The sequence below is a fragment of the Penaeus japonicus genome, unplaced genomic scaffold (genome assembly GCF_977035675.1).
Source record: "Penaeus japonicus unplaced genomic scaffold, GWHDUDI00000001_assembly GWHDUDI00000024, whole genome shotgun sequence".
NCBI lineage: Eukaryota > Metazoa > Arthropoda > Malacostraca > Decapoda > Penaeidae > Penaeus > Penaeus japonicus.
In genome coordinates, this window is record NW_028234426.1 from 7,618,874 (window position 1) to 7,623,873 (window position 5,000).

The following is a 5,000-nucleotide window of genomic DNA, read 5'->3' on the forward strand; positions in this document are numbered from 1 at the left end:
CAGGTACTCAACTCGAAGGTGCGTCAGTGAGTGATCGTTCGACGCAAGTGATGGCGAGGTGAGGGTATCTGAGATAAGAGGGGGCGTGGTCAGGGTGCTCGTTGAGTTAGTCTTCCGAGATAATCGCAGATGATCACTCTGTCGCTTCACTTCCGACACTCGGATTAAACGGAAAGCCGGTTATGTGTGGAACAACATTATTTGCCTAATGAGAAATTGATGAGGTTTGAAGATAGAAAATCGGAGAGGATTATACTTATATACAGTCTGTCCATCCTTGTAGTGCACAATGTGTGTGTGTGTTGTGTATATATATATACATACATATATAAATATATATATATATATGTATATATATATATATATATATATATATATATATATATATATTGGTGAGTAACACGTGTGTGCAAGACTATAACCAGTTAGTTTGAATTTCTGAAAAATAAAAGATGTTTCTGACTTCAGCTTGAATTGTCCCTATAAATATAGATTTTGCATGTGGTCATAGTCACATGTAGCGGAGATTACACAGATAGAGATGAGCATTTTCATTTCATGAGAAGTATATAAATAAGATGTTCTTTTCTGGAAATTAGACTGATGAACTGACTTATCTTAACGCTAGCACTTGAAGCTCAACATTGTTATTTCCCGATATTTCAATGCCGACGCCTTCTAATGCAACAAATACCGTACCTTACACATCCCTTCATCATTATTGCAACGAACAGACATTTCCAAAATAGTTTCACACTCCGCTATAAACATGAAGAGAAGTATCCTCATGATGGACCACTAGTGCATGAAATACACGGGCGTGGCATGACATCACTATCATCACTTGCGAAATCACCATTTCGCTAATCAAGGTGTAAATTAATCCCTCGCGGACCCTAAGGCGATTTAAGGCGATTTAATTTTGAAGTATTGGTGTTCGGAGAACGTGATAAAGTGAACGTTCATTTTTGTTGGGTTACTGGCGGGGATGGTAACGAGTGCAGTCAGCTGTGTTATGTAGACTGATTGACCGCTCATTAAGTATATCGTTTTGTTCCACACATAACCGGCTTTCCGTTTAATCCGAGTGTCGGAAGTGATGCGACAGAGTGATCATCTGCGATTATCTCGGAAGACTAACTCAACGAGCGCCCTGACCACGCCCCCTCTTATCTCAGATACCCTCCCCTCGCCATCACTTGCTTCGAACGGTCAATCACTGACGCACCTTCGAGTTGAGCACCGGAGGAAAAAAGCTTAGAGTATTTTTCCGAATAACGAGTCACTAGGGTTAAGGAGATTTTTATATGCATCATATATTGGCTAACTGTCAGTTGACCTGGGTTGACCCATGGCCGTTGGCTTTCGCTGCTTTCGTATTTTGAATGAATATATACCTTGTCTAAGATCTAAGTCATATATTTGTTTTTGTTTTTTTTTATGAATTCGTCAATAGAAATACCTAGAGAATCATCTAGCATATATCACGTGTTCATATCACAGACGTTTCAAAATGCAAAGCAGTAGTTATAAACAAGGGGGACAAGGGAAGGATAGGGACGGAGAAGAAAAAAACAGGTCCTTAGCACGACAAGAAGGATAGAATATGGAAAAAGCTACAGTGTTTCTTCCATTGATAGGAATGATGTGGTGAGGTCAAGTCCTATATAAAATACTTCACCTAATTTTACGTGAAATCGGGGGTACTTGGACGAGAGGGAGGGTCTGGTGTAGAGTAAGCTAGGTTAGAAGCAGGGGAAGGGATCGTGGTTAGGGTGGCGAGAGGCAGGGTGAGGGGCGGGGTTAGTAGGGCAAGAGGCAGGGCGGGGGGCGGAGTTAGGATGGCGAGAGGCAGGGTGAGGGGCGGGATTAGGGAGGCGAGGGGCGTGGTCAGGGTGCTCGTTGAGTTAGTCTTCCGAGATAATCGCAGATGATCACTCTGTCGCATCACTTCCGACACTCGGATTAAACGGAAAGCCGGTTATGTGTGGAACAACATTATTTGCCTAATGAGAGGATAGCAGGGTAAACTTCTTCAATATATGATCCAAATTTAAAGAGGGAGAAAGAGAAGCAAAGAACGGGAAAACGTATGTCTATCATTGTCATTAAAAGCTATAATATAATCATAAGTTTCAGTTGATGACAATCAATATGCAATACTGATAATAGCCAGGAAGTATTGATGTAAGTATGGTTTCTGACGGACACTTGTAAGTATATCTGCCATTCGTTTCTGTCCATTCTTTATTTTGTTTTGTTTTTTGTTTTTTTTTCCATGGAAAGAATGCCCAAAATTCCAATAAAGTTTGGGTGTTCCATGATGATAAGAAATTAGCGGTTATTAGAAGTAAGCATATAATCATCATTATCATCATATATTAACAACATTTTTTGTTTTGTTTGTTTATAGTTATAAACATAAATAATATGTATATGTGTGTTTTCTTTATTTGTGATTATCAAAGTTTCATATAAGGACTTAAATTACAGTATATGATTAATTTGTTTCGAAAGATATATGATAAGGACTGATCTTTTCACGCTTTTTTTTTTCATCTTTCCCGCGCGAGTTCAACAGGATATTTTAAGCTCGTTTTAAGCTTCCTCTCTTTCTCACACAATTAACATAAAATGGTAGCTCCAATACAGTGAAGTTTTCATATAGATAATGATAATTATTGCGTATCTATATGTATTTTTTTTCATGTGGTAATCGCTGAAGGTAATACCTGCACGTTGCCAATAGCGTAGCATCTTATCTTTATATTTGCTTTATATTATAGATTCGTTTTCAATTTTATAAAGTAGAAATGGTTTTGAAAAATGTAATCAGTATTTATTTCAGCATAAACTACACAAGTACTTTGTTTTATTTCATATTTTATCTTTCAATCTCCTTTAACAACTCTAAATGTTGCAGTACAAAAAATGATAAGTACTAAAAAAATCTCAAGAATTCTCGACAAAATCAGAATACTTGACAATTTCATTTTACTTAAAATGTGCAAAAAATTACTATACAAACAACTACCGTTTCGCAACCATCCAGACGAACCAACTTAACGTAACCAAGCGACCCGGTTGCTCGTGTGAAAAGTACCTGTGAACTATTCCCAAAAAGGGTTTATACTCTGGTCTCGGACCCGGGAATCTGTGGCGCTTAAAGTGAGAACACGAATACTAAATAAAATACGAATAAAAAGAGAAAAAGACAAACAAAAAATGTTGAGCTGTTTGTCTTTTTTTGTCATTTTAATTAAGTAGTCATTGCTTATTCAGCTATGTTCTTGTTTGTTTTGCTATTAATATGTTTTTGAACCCCTTATCATCATATCATCATATATTTAAAATAAACGATTACCGTTTTTTGCATAGCGTCATCTACATCCATCACCGTATTATCTTTTTTACCTTATATATATTATCCCCCCGCTGAAAGAAAACGAATTTACCTTATAGAAAACGGACTAATTTTATGGGAAACTTACTTCTAATGCTGAGATACCTATTTTTATTTACATAAGCAAGAGAGAATGAGACATCTATTATCTGTTATCAAAACCTTTTTATCATATCAGTTTTGTTATTTCTGGCCAATCTCTGCATAATTGATTGCTCTTTAAAACACTTTTTTATCAGTGGAATTTATTCATATCTATCTATTTGCTTGCTAGTCTGTCTATCTCTCTATCTATCCACACCCTCATACACATATATCTATCTATCTATTTCTCTCTCTCTCTCTCTCTCTCTCTCTCTCTCTCTCTTTCTCTTTCTCTTTCTCTTTCTCTTTCTCTTTCTCTTTCTCTTTCTCTTTCTCTCTCTCTCTCTCTCTCTCTCTCTCTCTCTGTATATATATATATATATATATATACATATATATATATATATATATATATATATATATATATATATATATATATATATATATATAATATATATATATATATAGTATCAGCTGTACAGTGTGGACGTGCTGAACTGTTGCTCTGAAAAACTCCTTAATTTCTCATCCCCGCCTGCCACGAGGCTGGGGGGAAATGAACAGAGATTAGTGAAGTGTACAAAGCACTGAATGATCTATAAAAAAAATAGGAAAGACAAAATAGAAAATAAAGTAGAACGAAAAACAACTGGAAGGAAAAGAAGTGGCATCAAGGAGAAAGGGGAGGTCAAAACGCTGGGTCAGCGGTTCAGCGTGGCCCAGCTGCTTCCAATGTGACCTTGACCAGACTTAAATAACTCTATGGGTTTAAACACTTCATGTTTAAACCAAGGAGAAGTAAAAGAAACTCTAAAACTGAAAAATGTTTTAATCACAATGAAACAAAGCAATTTATATGCCAAACCTGTGATAGAAAAAAATGCCACAAATGTGAAAATACTTACTTGAAAAACAGGAAAGAAATTATAAGTAATATTGATGCGTACCTAACAGGCATCAATAATGAACTAAAATAGATAATCAAGAAAATATACAGAAAGACTGCAGCTGGTGCAAAGACATCAATACTAAAAGTTTCTAGTCTTGAAATTGAACTGGAAAAAAATCAAAGTTGTGATGATATATCAGAAACCAGTTTTTTAAAAGAATTAATTAGAATTGAGGAAAATAGGGACACAATGGTAAAAAAATTATATGCACCCGTATCAGACATTCTGGAAAAAGAGGAAATGAGCCATATCGGTGACCAAAAAATCAGCACACCCAAAAAGTGAGAAGGGGCATGCCCACTAGAAAACATAATTCAGAAAATGTATGAAGAATTAAAGGACTTCAAGATTCAATGTTTGAGGGAGATACAAATATCGAAAGATGAAATTCATGAATTAAAACAAGAGCAAAAAGAAAAACCTAAAGAAAAAAAGGTAACTCAGGCTGCTGAATTGGAAACAGAAAAGGCTGTACAAGACACTAAAAATGTAAAAGTAAAGCCAAAGAAGAAACAAGAAAATCCAAGAGGTGAGCCAAGTAAAGTAAATCAGAAAGAAGAAAT